Here is a 19533-nt window from a genome sequence, read left to right as displayed (position 1 = left end):
CCCACTGAAGGGTTTACTGTCAGTAGAGCTATTTGTATTTTGAGGAGAAAATAGTAGGGAAAAGGAGTGATTTTTTTTCCCAAAAGAATTCATCCTATGTGGGGAAATGCTACCATTCAGATGAATACAAAATCCAGAAGAGGTCAGTTCGTGCTTTCTCTCAACCATTGCCAGTAGTCTATTGTGGAGGTATCTTTGTGGATTTCGGGGGATATCTCTAGCAGTTTGCTTCTTCCTATTCCCATGGGGTCTTCATTTATCATGGTCTCTTTTTCCTTGTTCTCCCTCTCTGTTCTTGATCCAGCTAGGATCTCCTGCTCCCCTAAGCTCTCTTTCCCCTGACCCTTGCCCTTTATTACCCCCCATCATGTCCAATTTGCTCATGTAGATCTCATCCATTTCTCCATCATTGAGTGATCCCCGTCTTTCTTGGGGTCCTGTTTTCCAGGTAGCGTCCCTGGAGTTGTGAGTAGCAGTCTAGTCATCCTTTGTTTTACATCTAGTATCCTCCTATGAGTGAGTACATACCATGTTTGTCTTTCTGAGTCTGGGTTACCTCACTCAGGATGATTTTTTCTAGATCCATCCATTTGCCTGCAAACCTCATGATGTCATTGTTTTTCTCTGCTGATTAGTACTCCATTGACCTACTCTGATGATAGGATGGCCAAACACCCTAACTGTCGTGCTAGAAATCTCATCCAATGACTGATGGAAGCGGATGCAGAGATCCACAACCAGGCCCCAGGTGGAGCTCCAGGAATCCAATAGGCGAGAAAGATGAGGGATTGTATGAGCGAGAATTGTTGAGACCAAGATCAGAAAAGGCACAGGGACGAATTGCCAAACCAGTGGAAACATATGAACTATGAACCAATAGCTGAAGAGCCCCCAGCTGAATCAGGCCCTCTAGATAAGTGAGACAGTTGATTAGCTTGAACTGTTCGGGAGGCCCCCAGGAAGTGAGATCTGGACCTGCCTTTAGTGCATGAGCTGGCTGTTTGGAACCTGGGGCCTATGCAGGGACACTTTGCTCACCCTGGGAGGAGGGGACTGGACCTGCCTGGACTGAATCTACCAGGTTCAGCTGAATCCCCAGGGGAGTCCTTGCCCTGGAGGAGATGGGAATCTGGGGTGGGCTGGGGGGAGGGGGGCATGAGGAGGGAGGACAGGGGAACCCGTGGCTGATATGTAAAATTAAATCAAATTATAAAATTTAAAAAAAAATCCAGAAGAAGATTTCACTTTTGAAACAGAGGAAAGTGTTTACTACTTGAGTGATAAAATAATGGAAGATTTTCAAGTTCGCTAACATCCTTTTACTTGCACATGCCACATAGGCACCTAGGACATGTAATCTCAGTCTGCCATGGAGGTCTGCTTGTATTACCAGCTAGTCAGGAAACTGACACAGGAGGACCACTTAAACCTCAGAGTTCAAGAGCAAGCAGTGTACCACAGCAATGCCTTGTCTCAGAAAAGAAAAATTAGGGATGTCTGTTTGCATTTAACTTTCTTTTTCTTTGTTATCATTTTTAACTAGCATACAAAGTAATAACCTTCATTTTAGCATTTTCATATTTAGATATACTTTGTATGTAGTTCTTATTTTTCCACTCCATATTACCCTCACCATCTGTCCTCCCTCTATCTTTAATTCCCTTCCCCCAATATTCCCTCTGTATCAGGCTTTCTTTTGGGCTACTAACCAGCTCTCAAATCATGACACACAGATTTATTATTAGTTATGAATGCTCGACCTTATCTTATGCTTGGCCCACTAGCTCCTATAACTTATTTTAACCTGTTTATCTTCATCTACATTTTTCCTCAAGGCTTTTTACCTTTCTTTCACTCTGTATGTCCTACTTTTCCTGCTTCTTCTGTGTCTGGGTGGCCCTTGTTCTCTCTCTGTTCTCTCCTCTCTCTCTCTCCCTCTTCCCCGCAACCTAGATTCCTTCTCCTTTTCATTCTCTCTGCCTGACAGGTCCTCCTATCCCTCTTCTGCCTAGCTATTGGCTGTTCATCTTTTTGTTAGACCAATCAGATGTCTTAGACAGGCAAGGTGACCTGGTAACCTTCTTTACATAATTAAATGCAGCATAAACAAATGTAACATCTTTACACAGTTAAAGTAATATTCCACAACACCCCTCTTTTGCCTTCATGTCATATGTGTCCAATTAACCTCTCTTCCCTTCATCCCTTCAGATCCTTGCTCCTCCCTTATGGTCTCCCTTATATTTTCATGAACACACACACACACACACACACACACACACACACACACACCACAAACACACATGCACACACACAAACATATACACGCAAACACACACATATTTAAGACACAAGTCCCTGAGTTTCATCTCCAGTAATGCATGATATGCATATTTGTAATCCCAGTACTCAGGAAATAGTCAGGAGAGTCTGAAGTTCAAGATAACTCTCAGTTACATAGGAAGTGTGAGGCCAGTGTTGTCTACATAAGAACCTATCTCCAAAAGAAGAGGAGGAAAAGAAAACAGGAAGACTAAGATCAAAGTTTCAGAGATGCAGATCAGATATCAGTCTGAAAGAATAGCACATCTGTTGCAGCTGCAGCACAGGAAGGCTTGAACTTTGAAGCTTTCATTCTTTTGAAGCACACAGCAACCCCCAATATCATCCCTGGACAGGAAAAGGTTGGCAGATGTGTCTTGGTTGCCTGAGACATGCAGCACTCACAATTGCACATATTCGAGATAACTGCTGGTCAGATAATACACCACACCTTTCGTTGTGTGGAGCAGCTGGGGGTGTTAACCCAACTAAGGATGGAGAGGACAGATAAATTAGATAAGAGAAGTCTTGACATGAGTATGAGCATTATAGATTTCCCTAAGAACCAGAGACTTTAGGCTTCAGTGGTCAGACTTTTCTGTCTCAACTTCTACTCTGAAGAAAACATTACAATCTTACAGAATATCAGAGCTACAACTATACTTAAAGGTCACTTAACCCAACCTGCCCTCTGCTATTAGGATATTTTTTCTGGCCCAGAAAAAGTCATCAGTTTATTTAAGGGTTTATTTAACAAAAAATATCAGGAAGAAAATAATCAAGTATATGCAACAGCCCCATGTCCTACATTCAGGGATAAAAGGCATTTTTACATATTTTCAGAGAGAAATTGAGGTTGATTCATTAGCATTATTGTCCTGGGGCACAAAAAAAAAACAGAAAATAATGAAATAGACAACCATGTATTTGCCCCCAATCTAACAGATTTTACTGCTCTTAAAGTTTCTGATTTGTAAAATAAAGCTTTACATACACAGTTGAATGTAAATTTCATCTTCTTTTCTACCCCGTCCCACAGGCTGTGACCATATTATTAAACTGGTATAATCATTCACAAATGTTCCCTTGTGCTTTCCCCTTCCTATGTGTTTGCTATTTAAATATCTGAAAATGTATATAGATGGTCTCATAAACTACACATACACCACACATATATGTCACAGTTATTGTATTTATTTACTCTCCCCCCTCAGAGAAAATTAGTGCTTTCTATTTCACTCTAGAAACACATCTGCTATGAATATTCTTACAAATATCTTTGTGTTTATTGAATGCAGATGAGAGATTCTCTAGTACATATACATACAAGGAGAATTTTGAGCATTGGGCCCTGAGAAGCTTCAAATTCATAGAATTTCTCCTTTCCACTCAGGTAATCAAAAGACTGATTTTTTTTTCACCTTAAGCCTTAGTAGGATTATTATTAATGCATAGAATTCATACTAGAAGAAATGTTTATATGTGTAGCCAGGTATGCCATGCAATTCTAAAATTAAAATTATCATATTCCCCTTCCCAACAGGTGTCAAGGGGAACACTGGAAAGTAACACTCAAATGTAGAGTACAGGAAAAAATGTGTTCAGCCTTGACCTGAACTAAGAGGAAATAAAAATAAAGGAGCTGGACTTCAGGAACTAGGTTTCTCACTCCAAACTTAAAGTCAACCACTTTTGCTGCCTGAGGAGGAGTGAATTAAGGAGCAAAAAAAAAGGCTTGAAATTCGTCTTACCAATGGACTCCTTCCAGTGTAGAAGAATCAGAGAAGAATCTCCCAGTGTGGAAGAAGTGTGGCCCAGCAACAGCATGGTATGACAGATATCTTCAGTATAATCCCATATTAACAACTTAATCACTTGAAATGTCTGTTATCAAGTTGCATTTTCTGACTCTCACTTTCTCCACAGGCACAGTAAGATTGGGAATAATGAGACTTTCAATATTTCCAATGTGATAGGAGAAGAAAAGTGTGATCAAATCTGCATTTCCCTAGCTCTGAAGCTTGGTATGTTTCATAACCATTCAGATTTTTGATTGTGTGATGTGCTTGCTTATCCATTTTCAATGTTTCTAACTTAGTTGTCATCCTTTTTCTTGTTTATGTGGATATGTTCCTAAAGTATTGGGAATTATTTCCCAGATAAATGCACTGCAAAATCTCCTATTGTGTGAGCTGTCCTCTGCTTCACAGAAGCTTTTCCTTTTATACATTAATCAATTGTTCCCTCTAAGCTTTGTCATATTTTTGAAATCTTTGCTTGCATTCTACTCTAGAAAAAAATTTAAAGCTTTTCTTACCACTTTGGTATTTAATACATCAAATCCTCTCTTTTCTTCAGGTCTACTTTTATTAGCTTTATTGATTGCTTTATAAATTTATGCAAACTTGTTATTGTTGTGCATGGTGTTTTAACAACATATTTTTCTACATTTAATTGCTGGTATATAACTATGACCCAGATTTTAAAAATATTTCTCTTGGAGCTGGAGAGATGGCTCAGGGGTTAAGAGTATGTGCTGAATTTGCACAGGACCCAAGTTCACTTCCCATGTTGGTGGGCACATGCACAGCTCCCTGTAATTCCAGTTCCGTGGCATCTGATGCACTACTCTGCCATTCAGGGGCACCTGACATCACATGCACAAGCCAACACAGAGACACAGAATATACACATAGAAAAAATAAATATTTACAAATATTCATCTTGTATATAAATAACTGAATGATCTTACAACTAATTACAGTTTATCTGTAGAGTAGTATTCTTTTTATGGGTAGTGATTCCTTTACCTCCATTAATGTTATTTAACGTAAGTATGGCTTGTATCCGAAGTGAATTTTGTGCCGACATTTTTCCCCTAGTGTACACATCAGATTTAGGGTTTTTTTCCACTGTGTTTTTCTTATGTTTTTTTCTTACATTTATTTATTGCACTTGCATACATATACCACTGAGATATCTTGACAGCCTTCTTTCTTTTAGATGTCTCCCTTGTTGTTCATACAATTGCATGTTATTCTATTTGCAATGAGAGATCATGCTATATCCACATGCCCAGATCTGAGTTTGTAAGTGCGCACCACCACCATGCCTAGAGTTTTGATCATTTGGGTGGATGCTGATATTTTTATGCTTGCATGACAAGCATTTTACCGACATGTCTACCTCCTAGACTCCTGCTAGCACTCCTGTCCACTTTCTCCTACTAGTAACAAACTATGAATCCATGTATATAAATAACTATAATTTTCTGTATATTTTAGTGAGTATCCTTGCGTTTTTATTTCTTATATCCTAATTTTATAATATAGTACAGTTAGTGATGACATCTTCCTACATGTAATAAGGTACTTTGATTATGTTCACTTACCACTTTATAAGTTTACCCACACTTATAACCTTCTACCCTAATGCTGGTCACCTTCATGATCCCTAACCCCTAATTATGCTATTTCTATTTTCATGTCAGTTTTTTTGTTAGATTTCACATGAAAGAAAGGATGGATGTGACTTAATTCTATGATTTTGTAAGGGAGTCTGAAGATATCTAATATCTCTTTCCTCCTTTCAAACAAGATAAAGTCTTTAATATGTTCAATATCATTGAATATCATATTTCTTGTGGTTATTTTCTAGAATTTAGATTTCTGTTAAAAATATCTGTCATTATTTTATACGGTTCATAATGAATTAAATATTAAGCATATTTATTGCCCCTATAATTCTCACTACTATTTCTCATCATCTCTTCTTCATTCATAATCATTTTTCATTCAATTCATTCATTGTTAAAATAAAAGCAGATGTACTCCTTTGTAAAGATTTTTTTGTGTGGGATAAATTAACTTAGTTACAAAAATGTATTGATTTGTCCCTCACTCCTAAATGGAACCAATTCAATAACTTTAGATTGATAAATACATTCCCACAGTATTTTGAATAAAATCCCTTCTATTACTATCAGCATCTTATTTTATGTATGTATTTTAATTAAAAATTCAATTTCTCTATTTTTAATTTCCAAAGGTATGTATTTTTCTTTTATTTCTGCATGGATGATATTTTTAAGTGATGCCTATATATACTTGAAAATTTTTAATGAGTTTATTATACTTTGTGACAGATTCTCAAGACAAGGATGGCCTTGAACTCCTTATGTAGCCAAGGATGAACCTGAACATCTGATTGATCCTCATGCCTCCACTTGCTGAGTGCTTGGATTATAGTAGCCCAATTTATGTAATGCTGGAGATAAACCCAGAGCTTCACACATGCTAGGCAAGCAGTCTACCAACTGAGCTATGTCCAAGCTCAATACATACTTATTTCAAAACCATTATCTTTTTACAATTTTATTTCATCTGATCTGCCATTGACTAATTATTGATTTCATTGGATATCCTTTTTCAGATGTAAGTACCTTAAATTTTAAGTGTTCGTTTTCAAATATCAATTGAAATCAGATCAATCAATGAACCTGCCTCTATACTTAGCAGGTATTTAATTTTCAGTATTCATAAACACCTTTCAGGCTAAAGTACAGTCCACAACTAAATGGCTTAGGACGTATATCTAGTGTGATGTTGATCCTGCTCCATCAATGGCATCTTTTCCCAGTAGCATCAAAATACAGCAGAAGGTAAGAAGGTAAAAAGGGAAATCTGCATGTCTTCGGATGTCAGAATAGTGAAAGAGAAAAACTAGTCACTTCATATGATACATGAAGGGTGTTTGCAGAAGTACTTACTTCCATGAGGACTTTGCAGTCATTACAATCACCTCATAAAGGCCACACCTATTAATTAGTATCACATTGACAAGCAGGGCCTGCAAGGGTCTGCATCAGGTCCTCTGTTTATATGTTATGGGTGTTAGCTTAAGTGTTCTTGTGGGACTCCTAACAGTGGAAGAGAGTATGTCTCTGATTTTTTTGCCTGCTCTTGGGACTCTTTTCCTCCTATTGAATTGTGTTGTTCATTCTTGATATGAGAGCTTTTATATTGTCTTATTGTATCTTCTTTTGTTGTGTTTGGTTGTGATCTCTTAGAGGCCCGCTCTTTTCTGAAGAAGAAATGGAAGGGATGGATCCTGGGGAGAGGAGAAGTTGGGGTGGGGGGCTAGGAGGAGTGGAAGAAGGAGAAATTGTGGGCAGGATGCATTGTATGAGGGAAGAATCTATTTTTAATTTAAAAAGATTTCAAACATGAGCTCGGGGCTATATTTACACCATGGTAGTCATGAAAATGGGTAAACTCTACAGTTGTTAGGAAACAGCTATCATCTCACATTAAAGGACCTTGAAGTTTTGCATTTTGAAGTGGGAGGTAACGGATAAAAAGGAACTAGCTGTAAACTGCTAGATGGCTAAAGGCATGTCCAACAATTACACACTAACAGAGAATTTCTATGTAAAGAGTAGAAAACATTTTGGTTAAAATAATATAATGAAATCTCTGACCATTGGTAGAGAGTCACAAAGGTTTCATAAGGGTCAGAGAATCTGAGCTTGCATTACCCAGCAGGGATGCATAAGGGAATGATTTGACCACGGGTGTGGTTACCAGGTGTTTGGAAAGTTCTACACTTGGCTGTGTGGTGTGCTTTGATCTTGCAAGGAGGAGATCTTTTGCCCCACCCCTTGACATTGTTATAAAAAGCCCTTTGGAATAAATGGAAAAGGCTGTTGGGTATTGGCTCAGATCCTTCTGAAGCTATCCTGTGTTTCTGTCTTTCTCCTCTTCACTATCATTCTATCTAATATTTTTATCCCTGTTTCCTCCTTATAGGAACCCTGGAAAAGGTGGGAGCTGGTCTCTCACAACCATTAGCTTACCTTATGGAAAAATGGAGAGGAGATTTCAATAATCACGTTCGATAAAGAATATGACTGGGCAGTGTGGCTCATGGAGCCCTGTGGGTCATGAGTGTGGGGCTGTCTGCTTGGTTCCAGCCCCCTTGGAGTTCTCCCTTGGTCAGCCTTCCCACCTGTTGGCACCATAACCACTCCCACTGCCTTCAAGAGTATGGACCTCAACAGCAGTTAGAGCTCCCAGGCTTTGCCTCCAAGTGGTGGGTCCAATTTTTCATTAAGTTTTGATGAAGCAACCGAACAACCTGTGAGGAAGAGCAAAATGTCCTCTAACACATTGGGAACACTTGAAAATCCTCCATCTTGGGCTAAGTCAGCAGGTGCCAAGCGCAGTGGTGGCAGGAAAGCTTTGGAGTTACCTGGAACACTGAGAAGTAACTGCTCTGAAGCAAACTCTAGAAAAGTCTTAGACCTCAAGGGAGAAGGCACTATGCATGACAATGTGAACATAGACTTCCAAGTCAACCACCAGGGAGAAATGGTAAATAAGCCATTAAGGCTGCTCCTACACCCACGTGGTGGCCTAGGCTTGATCCTGGTTCTATCCTGGAAAAAAACCAGCCTGGTCTTGGGTTCGCTTCTGTTAGAGCTCTGTCCTTTTATTTTATTTTTCCATGCTTGTGAACTGCACAGTATCAGCCTGACTATATAACTTTCAGATGTTTCATTAAAAAAAAAAAAACACTTAAAAAAAACTAAGACTACAAATTGGTCCAAATAAGTCAATAAATAAATAGCAGAGCAATAAAATAAATGCAAGTATAAAAAATCCTGCTGGGACTTCATTTCCAGAATTACTACATGGTATTATTTTAAATGTACAGTTTTCATATAAGTTTACAATGCATGCAGAGAAATAAGAAGTTATAACTTATACATATGAAAAGAAATGGTCAGTAGAAATTATCCCCAAGGAAGCTCAGATGTTGGATTAATTAGACAAAGACAAAGCTATCTTTTTGTTGTTGTTGTTGTTGTTTTGTTTTTTTGAGACAGGGTTTCTCTGTGTAACAGACTTGGCTGTCCTGGATCTCGCTCTGTAGACCAGGCTGGCCTCCAACTCACAGAGATCCTGAGTGTTAGGATTAAAGCCGTGTGCCACCACTGCCTGGGCCAAAGTTATTTTAAATATGCTGAAAGAACTAAAGAAGCGTAACAATAAAAAATAGATGCTATAAAAGGAATCAGATAAAAATTATGGTATTGAAAAGCATACTAATTAAAATTATAATTTCACTAGAAGGGCTTATCACCAAATCTGAGAGGGCAAAAGAATTATTAAACCTGAAAACAGAGCAAATAAGTTGCAAACCTTGAATAATAGGAAAATAAATAATTAAGGAAAATAGAGAACAAGAGACTGGTGGGTGCTATCAATCATAAAAATTATTATAATGTTAATTCCACAAGAATAGAAAAAAAGGACATATAAAATCTTTGAAGGAAATGTAACTACATTTTTTCTTAATCTAATAGAAAGCCTTAATTCTACATATTCTAGAAGATTAAATAATTCTAAGCAGGATAAACTCAAAGAGATCAACTCATAGACAAATCATAACTAATTTATTTCAAGTGAAGCTGAAAGGAAACCTTGAAAGATATCCAGTTCTACCTGTGTACTTTTGACTTAAATATATATGCATTGTAAATTATCTAGACAGACAAATACAAACTTTATCTTTTTGATTGTTGTTTGCTTTATATTTGAAATGAACCTCATGTGGCTGCAAACTTGCCATCCTACTGCCTCAGCCTGTCAAGTGCTGGGATTACAGGCATGATCATCACGCTTAGCCAGAGTTTCACTTTCATGGAAATGAATACTGTATAGTAATTTGAATGAGAAATATCCCTCATAGTCTTGGGTATTTGTACACTTGGTCTCCAGTTGGTGGCACTGTTTAGCAGGTATAGACTTGCTGGAAGAAGTATGTGACTTGGGGGAAACTTTGAGAACTTTAAGCCTCACCCTACCTTCAGTTGGCTCCCTCTGCTTCATGCATGAGGTTCAAGATATGAACTCTCAGCTTACTGCTCCTGCTGCCATGCTTACTTACCACCTGTTGCCAAGCTTTCCTCACCATACCGAATCCCTCTAGAAACATAAGCCCAAATAAACTCTTGTTTTCCTATAGGTTGCATTGGCCACAGTGTTTTATTATAGCCATAAAAAAGTAACAGATTCAACTTGGATGGCAAAGTGGACATGTTTTTCTCTGTTATTATATGAATTTACAGAAAGCTTGTGTGAGCCGTAATCAAAATATTTTTTGGCAAATTATCTTAGAGGAGAAAACATTGAATAGTAAGTAAATCAAAATATAAAATCCATGACAGCAATATCGCAAAAATCAACTTCCATCTATTCAGCTTGATTAGGAAATGGTATGTTTCTTAGTCACTTCCCAACTATAGGCTCTCAGATCTGTCTACTTTACATAAACTGACTTTTTTTTTTAGTTTTTTGAGGCAGGGCTTCTCTGTGTAGCTGTGTGCCTTTCCTGGAACTCACTCTGTAGCACAGGCTGGCCTTGAACTCACAGAGATCCACCTGGCTCTGCCTCCCAAGTGCTGAGATAAAAGGCATGTGCTACCACTGCCTGGCAAACTGACTTTTTAAAAAAAAAAAAACAATCAGGTATAATAATTACATGGAAAATAGAAAATATACTGAGAATGAACATTCTTTTCTTCATTGATTGAACCTTGTTTGTAGCTTTAATGTCTCTATGAGGAACATGATTTCTCATTATCCAATAGCAAGGTTGTAACTACTTTTAGAGACTTCAGATGAATATGCACTGTGTTTTGCCAACCATTAATGTTGCTTTAAAATTAATCATATTCCTGATGTCAGGTTGTATATTCTTTCTTAACAATCAACAGGGTAGAAAATACCAAAGATCTTCATTCATTTGACCTTTTCCATGAGTTGGACTTCTGATATATATGAAATTGTGCAACCTGAGTATAAATTAACCATTCTGAAATGAAATGAAATTGCTATGTCTGGTTGTAAATTAAGTACTCTGGAATGATTTCAGGTAGCTAGGGCAATGTTAGGTAGTTTTTGCTTAAGATCTCTAAGTACGACTTGAGATATGAGTAAGTTCATCCAACTTTCAACTTTAGTAAAGATCAAAGCTAGTGAAACTTTGGTACAACAGAAGAATCTATTTAAAATGCTTTTAAAGAAATTTGAGTATTATGGTTGATTCAAGAAAAATAAAATGAATCCATGGTCTTATTTTTATTAAGCCTATGCCTAGAGTAGAAATGCAGTAGTTTAGACCTGTTGGAGGAAATGTTAGCAGAAAGTTTTCAGGACATAAGAGGACGGAAGCTATTTCTTCCAAAAGTCTTTACCATGACTATTTACGTACTTGTATTAGTCTAGAACACAATCAGTAGCTTAGTTTTTTTAAATATAAGAGATAATTTGTTAGCATGGAAGTAAGCTATTTATTCATTCAACATTATGTAGGAGAAAGCTACAATGAGCATGGTCCTGTGAACAAAACAGACACCGTTTCCATCCATGTGGAGGTTATTTTCTAATAGCTAATTATCCTTCTTTTAAGTCCTCAATCATACAAGCTTCCTTTAATAATTCCATAAATTTAGAGACTATAGAGATAGATCAGACAGTAATGTGCTTGTAATAGAAGCATGAGAATCTAAGTTTAAGGCCAGAAATCCATATTTTAAAAAACAAAACAGAGGTGATGCTATACATTTCTACATGGGTAGACAAAGATACATGGATCCCTGGGCCTCACTGGCTATGGAGCTATGTAGCCTAAAATTTTTGAGTTCCAGGTTTGGTGAGAGACCCTGTCTCAAAAATCAAGGCAATGGCTCTTGAAGAACAACAATCATGGTTGATTTCTGGCCTCCACATGCAAACATATATGCATGCATGCACACCAGCACACACATGTGTGCAAGAACACAACACACCCAAAAGTGTTTCTTAAATCCGAATGGGCACTAATTTAATTCTAGTGGCATAAACCCAGGTGCTAATCCTAGCACTTTGAAGGCTGAGACAGGAGAATCACAAATTTGAAGTCACTCTGTACTGCAAACTGAGATTCTACTCCAATAAAATATAGTTAAATAGAACAAAAAGTTTTCCTAACTACATTCCACATACTATTTCAAATCTGTGTTGACTATCAAACACCGAGAGTTGGAGCTAAAGAGTGGCATCATCAACACATTTCTCGCTGTAGAACATTAGAATATCTGACAAAAATTGGAATCCTACAACCTTAACTGAGACCATTGAATGTCCCAAAGTACTCTATGCTGAAAAGTTTTGAGGAATAAGATGGCATGTTTAATTTTCTTAGTTCCTCATATGTCCAGTCTGAAGACAGCATTCTCATTTTGAGCAAAGAAGAAAATACCTTGAGCAAAAGACCTTTATCTTATTATTTTTACATGTTTGGGGGAGACCTGAGAGGAAGAATCATGCCCTTTGCAAATGGCTTATTTCATAGATTTTTTTTCCAACACTCATCTGTGCTGACCTACAAAAGATGCTTTCTCCTCTATTGCTTCCCTCTAACATGTCATTTGCAAATGTGCATAACTATCAACATGCATATTCTGTGATCAGAGGATCACATCTTGGGTCAGGCTTGTTGTAAAATAGCTTGATTGATAAATCTTTACTTTGAATGGAGTAAGACAGCACATACATCTACCATGCTGAGAGGACAAGAAAGAGGACTACAAAATTGAGTTAAACTCATTTTGCATCCAGGAGAATATATAGAGTATACTGAACACATTAAATCTTTGTTTTCCTAGGGACTAAATGAAGGAAAAAGTAAAATGACATTTGGCAATGATAAGAAATCATCAGACCTCCAGCTAGCTCCAGCACTGGAGAAGTGGCACAAATAGTTTCATTACTGCTATTTCTCTGTATAACACATAAGTGATAAAGACAAATTTTGGTGAGGAGCCAGAACAAACTCAACAGGCAGTCCTCCCCAGGTTGTGAGGCAGACTGGAGAGCACAGTAGAAAGGGAAGGAAGACAAGCACCTGCAAATAATTAGCATTTGGGTGACTCCAACTCTCTAAGTGCTTTATAATTGCTTTTGGCTCAGCCCTGAGCTGTTTTCCATTGAGTATTTGCTAAGTAACTTAAAAAGCAAGATGGAAAATGAAGCATCTAGATAAAGTAGCTACATACAATCTGTGGCCTGTAAAATCACTCACTATCAACACTTAGAGTTGACTTGCATGTCTTAACCTGATTGAGAACTGTATTCTTCCTTTCGGAAGAATTAAACCTGGGAGAGAAATTTAGATACATTGATATACCCTGGTTGTTCTAATTTCCTTCTAGACAAGGTCTTATTACGTAGACCAGGGAGTATGCAAACTCAGAGTAACTCTCCTGCCATAGCCTCCCATTTATAGCACCACATCTGGCAAATTTTCATCCGCCTTTGTTTTCTTTTGTTTTTCAGTAATGAGGTTTGAATCCAGGGGCCTTGTCCAAATGAAGCAACTGCTCTACCACTGAGCTACATCGCGAACACTCAGCTATATTTCAGAGAATGTACCCAGATCCCTTCCCCGTGGAGTGGGGGTGTGAGCAAACAGAAGAGTCCTGAGCTCCTCAACAGCTTCTGCCTAACCTTGCTCTACAATTACCTTGTGTAAGTTCAATAGTCAGCACTAAGAAGATTGGAAACAAAAGAGCTTTTCAGGGTCCAGAAAAAAGTGGGTAACTGAAAAAATTCACCTTAATTAATGCTTTTTAAAAATAGCATATGACAACTTCTCAGTTCTCCATGTGCTTCTACTGAAGCAAAAAGCATTGTTGGTCATTTAAGACAAAGTGACTTAATTCTATGTTCCCCTATAGCAATCATATATTGGCCTTAAGGATCTATAAATCTATGGAAATAATATGCAACAGTTCACATGAATTTGCTCATCAGTATTTTTATGAGTAGAGATTTTGTGTCTATTATTGTGTTTTCAGTGTCTCTTTACTCTACAAATGCTAAGTTCACAATCAGCTACTACATGTATGTTCTCCCTCTTGAATTGACACAGATTTAGGAGAGGGGAGGAAGAGAAAAAGGAATTGACAGATTTTCCATAATGGCTGTATCTGGGCAGGCAGAGGAGACACAACACATCTCAGTTATGAACAAGTGTCTGGATAGCTAAGAGCTACTCCACTCTCTATGGCTTTGCTATGTCCTTTATTCTCTTTAAGATTCCTATTTTCTCTATTACCTCTACTCCTGGGAAGTTTAAACTTCAATTTGGAAAATACTACCTGAGTAACATCCATTCTAAGAACCCAAGTCTACTGCCCACATGTGGAATTCTTGCCGTCATGTGATCTTTATATTCTTTTCCATGTGCCAGCTTGAATACTCTATGTCTAAGAAATGTTACCCAGCTACATTCTATCCATTTCTAAAACACAATGCCTCTACTGGTTCTAGACCAGTCTCACGCCATCTTCCAATGAGAGTACATATGCTTTGCTTCATAGGAACAGCAGAATTGTCCTACCACATTTTAGAAGGCAATGTTCTTAAAGAGTCATCATTGTTTCTTTCAAGCAGATAAATATAACCAAACTTCTCCTTACAATGGGCTCCCAGGTTTTACATGGCTTCTTCCTACCTCCATCCCTGTTTTAGGTAACTTACATATAGACAGACAGGCAGATAGACAGGTATATAGATCGATATTCAGGTTTTGTCTCAGTTAGGGTTCCTTTTGAGTCTCTTTTAAAATTATTTTTTCTGTAGGACTAAAAGAACCTGAAAGAACTTTTTAAGTCCTTCTGTCCCTAGAAGCACAGTGGCCTCTTAAACTTTTCATCAAAAATACAAATACACAGGCTGGAGAAGTGGTTTAGCAGTTGAGAGCACTTTTGCTTCACCAGAGGACCTAAGTCAAGTTCACAGCACCCATGTAGGGGCTGACAACAACCTGTAACTCCAGCTCCAGACGATCCAATGCCTACCTCTGGCATCCATGGCACCTACCTGCACTCACAACCATCTATAATATTAAAAAAATCTCTAAAAAATACAGATACATTCCACTTTTATGTTTATCTTATTTTTCCCTTTATCTAGAAAAGATCTATCAGAAATCCTCACAGCATGCTCCATGGTTTTATGTTCTCTATTCTGATACCACTTTTTCAGAAAGGCCTTTCTTGTTCTTCACTTTCACTTTAGCATGTCTTACCATGTATCATGTTTCTCTCCTGCCTCCAGCAGAATATAAATCCCATGAAGGTAGGCAGTTCATCAGCTTTGTTTTCTTTACTTTATCCTAGCACCTAGCATGGCTCCTGGTGCCTTTGATGAATAAACAAGAATCAGAAAATGATGAGCAAAGATCTCCTGAATTGAGTGTCTCACTAGTAATTCTGGGAAAGGGAGAAAATAATTCATGAAACATGCATTTCATTCTATTCTAAATCCAGATAAGACAATGAGATGTTGAAGTATACATTTGATTGCTAACTACTCCCATCCAAATAAAAAATGACTATTCTTTATCAACCCTCTCTACCCTTGTCTCTCATAGCATTATTCAAAGTATGTAACTGCCAAGATTTTGTCTATGTTTAATACATACTTCCTCCCACTAGAATAGAAGCTCATGGAATTGGGAGCCTGACCTGTTTTGCTCGTTGCTTGTATTGTCTGTGCCAAATACGCTATAGGCAATCTGGTGAACTTGAAATAAATATGAGTCAAATAAACAAATGAGCCACTGAGCAAGTCTTTACAGAAATTAAATTAAATTCTCCTGTTTCTGTGTAACAGTGTCCTAAGGAATATGATTTAAAAATAGGTGCATCCCCCAAAACACTACCATGTGAGGGTTTTGATTAAGCAAGGGACATGACAGCATGCAGTTGCTACTGATGTAAAATCTGGCCACAGGTAATTATCAAAAAGCAATTGGAAAATATTTTCTCATAGGTGATTTGGTAAGAGAGAAAAATAAGTAACATTTATAATTGTCAATGTTCGGTTCTTCAGATACATGAAGAAAAAAAAAAGCCGACAAGCAGTTCAGCCCCAAAAGTGTTATTGTGGATTTGACAATTCTGTTAATTGACTTGACTTTTCAAATCATTCAAGGCTTGTTGAAACTTGGCTTATTTCCAAAATAGATCAAATCCATAAGATTAATTAATGACATGCTGTCTTCTTTGAAGCTATCATCAAATAAAATAAAACCTTACATTTGTGTCATTTTTAGTTTTCTATTTTTCCTATGTGGATTATTTTATTTAATATCATTTGGGGATATGCATATTATTGACATCACTATTTTTCATATAAGATTTCCATATAAGAAATCTGTGATTTAGAAAGGAAAAAATGGCATTCTCTAGGTTACACCCTTGGCATATGTCAAATCAGGATTTTAACCTAGTATTTAGCTCCTAGTCAAGTACTCTTTTTATACCTATTGGACTTCATATTTTGCTCACAGGGAAGTTTTGTTGTGTAGGTAAACACTTTGTCCTTAGATGGTATTTCTTGGTTTTAGTGATGAAAGTCTTCTGTCCCATGAACAACCTCCATCTCAAACAAACTTGGGTGATCACCCTAGTGTCCATCCAGACCAGAGGTACAATCTCACTCACCCTCCTTTCTCCTCTACCATAGCTATCTCTCAACTCAATTGAATGTCACTTAGTTTAATAATTTACCATATACATATCTGCTACATACGGACAACAATGATTTGAGGAAAACAAGACTATACATAATTTTGTTTGTGGCAAATATAGAATCTGATGTAAATAAACATTTACTCAAGACTATTTAATCCTTCTGTGATAGACAATGTGACTTGTGGCCAGGAAGAATCAGGAAATTTAAGGCTATTGTTAGAGGACTGCCTAGGTCAAGGTAGGTAAGGGGTTCTCTACACTTTGATTTCAAGCAAGACCCTTGCCTTCTGCTCATCCCACAATGACGAAATTAAATATGTATAGAATGGCTGGGTCCATTAGCAATGCTCCATTAGAAAAGTGTGAAAGTGACAACAAGCCCAGCATCTTATGTGCTTTGTGGTAGGATGGCTTGGTTCTTGCCAGCTGTTTCTATACTCAGCAGTTCTCTGAGAGGTGAGCAACTGATAATTAAAGCAGTGGAAATGAACAGATTAGCTCTGTCATGGTCCCATCATTTGGCCAGCACAGGTACAACCTTAGCTTGTTCTCATTATGGACACCTAATGGCTAATCACATAGCATTCTTTTATCCTTCTTGAATCGTATTTACTTATTTATGAAATTTGCCGAATGTGTTCCCTGCCTCTGGGTGTAATTAACAACAAGCAGGATGTGACATCCTAGTGAGTGTCTAGACCACTTCTCAGAAGGCAGGAAACTTAGAAATAGCCCCATGCTCATGTTTATAGATGCTTAAAACAAATGCAATTTAGGAAAATGAATAATATTAAAGTCTTGAACCTTGAAGAGCATGTAACCCACAGTTTCTTTATCCAGAGAGGAAATGACATATGTAAGAAATTCATCTCTGCAACAGCCGGTTGTTTATACTAAAAAATCTGCTGGTGCATTGGTGGCAAAATCTAAGATTAAATCTGAGAAAAGAAACACATGATGGGAAAAAAAACAGGGAAAAAAGCATTTGCAGTTTGGCATTTCATTATGAGTTTGATATTTCTCCCTGAGCCAGAATGAGACCTACAATGAGGCTGCTGTCACACTGACCATGAGAGCTGAACTGAAGTAATACTTTTAAGGTGGGCAATCCCCTCCCCATTCACTGGCAGGTAAAACCTGGTAATACTGAATTTACTACATCAGTCATCACAGTAGATCTGCTTTCATTCTGTTGCTCCCCTCTACACCATCAACTAATGAACATCTCAAACTCACAGGCCAGGTGCCTCACTCACAGAAAACCCATCCCACTACCTGTATTGTTAAAGACAGAGGGCAAAACGAAAAACTGGGATCTTGTCCTTCCTCTTGCTCCTCTTTATACAGCAGCTACAAAGATTCTTTTTAGCTCTCCAGAGCAGAACACCAAATAGTAGATAAATAGAAATTTGATCATCTGCCCTGTGATGCCCCAGTTACTCCTCTGGCTTCATTTCCCATTTTAGATCCAATCCACTTTCTTCCACTCAGCTTTCATCATGCCCCTTTTCTATCTTGTACATATGCCAGCCATTGTCCTGATTGAAGACGTTTATGCTTGCTTTCTACACTCTGCCTTGAATACTCTTCCAGACATATCGCCATGTTCTTTAACTTTTACTCACATGTGACGTTCCCAGCCATCCTTTCCCTAGTTAGTTCTGCCACTTGGAATGCTCTTCATATATCCTATCACCTTTCTCTATTACCTGTGTCCACATGGTTCTCATGATCACCTAACATACAATGGGATCTTTTAGTTCTCCTCCTTAGTACTTTTCTCTTTCAAAAGGATTTTAAGTTTTACTAAGGTAAGGGCTGCTGTCTTTTTATAGGGGTCACTAGCACCTAGAAATGTCTCTGTATGTCCCCATTCAGAGAATGTGCCTATTAAATAAAGGATATATATTACATATATACTCATATATACTTATAAATTATATATAAAATATATAATAAATACCTAGAAATATATAAATACCTGGATACACACACACACACACACACACACACATATATATATATATGGAAATGAATAAAGGAGATTTATCCTGTGAGATCAAATATACAAAGTAACAATCAGCTCAAATATACAAAGTAACAATCAGCTGAGTGTTTTTTATTTCCAAGAGAAGGGAATGCATGAATGGCGCAAGTGTTTACATAGATATGTCTCCTTCTACAGACAGTTTCAGGAGAGACTTGAATCCTTGAGAGCTAAGATATGGCATTCCCTCATTCCATTTCTACCATAAAGGCAATATCTCAGAGGCAGCCAGTCTTCATCCAAAGTACTCAGTGAAAAACACATAATAGGATAATATGTAGTGCCTACTTCTGGCTTAAGTTCAATTCCTTAAGCTATCATAAACTGAGAATTATTGTATTGCTGTGGGATGGTGTGTATGTCAAATTTCTCTGATTGGTCAATAAATAAAACACTGATTGGCCAGTGGCCAGGCAGGAAGTATAGGTGGGACTAACAGAAAGGAGAAAAGAAAGAACAGGAAGGCGGAAGGAGTTACTGCCAGCCGCTGCCATGACAAGCAGCATGTGGGGATGCTGGTAAGCCACAAGCCACATGGCAAGGTATAGATTTATAGAAATGGATTAATTTAAGTTAT

General features: G+C 37.6%; 1 protein-coding gene and 1 pseudogene across 3 annotated transcripts in view; one reads left to right on the top strand and one right to left on the bottom strand.

The window, feature by feature from the left end:
• The window catches only part of Rtl4 (retrotransposon Gag like 4), a 346639-nt gene that overhangs the window by 265193 nt on the left and 61913 nt on the right, over positions 1-19533 (bottom strand). The window lies entirely within an intron of this gene.
• On the top strand, positions 6924-8701 carry LOC114698303 (annotated as a pseudogene).

The sequence above is a fragment of the Peromyscus leucopus genome, chromosome X, assembly GCF_004664715.2.
Source record: "Peromyscus leucopus breed LL Stock chromosome X, UCI_PerLeu_2.1, whole genome shotgun sequence".
Taxonomy (NCBI): Eukaryota; Metazoa; Chordata; class Mammalia; order Rodentia; family Cricetidae; genus Peromyscus; species Peromyscus leucopus.
Note: the sequence above shows the minus strand (reverse complement) of the source record. Positions and strands in the feature narration are given on the sequence as shown.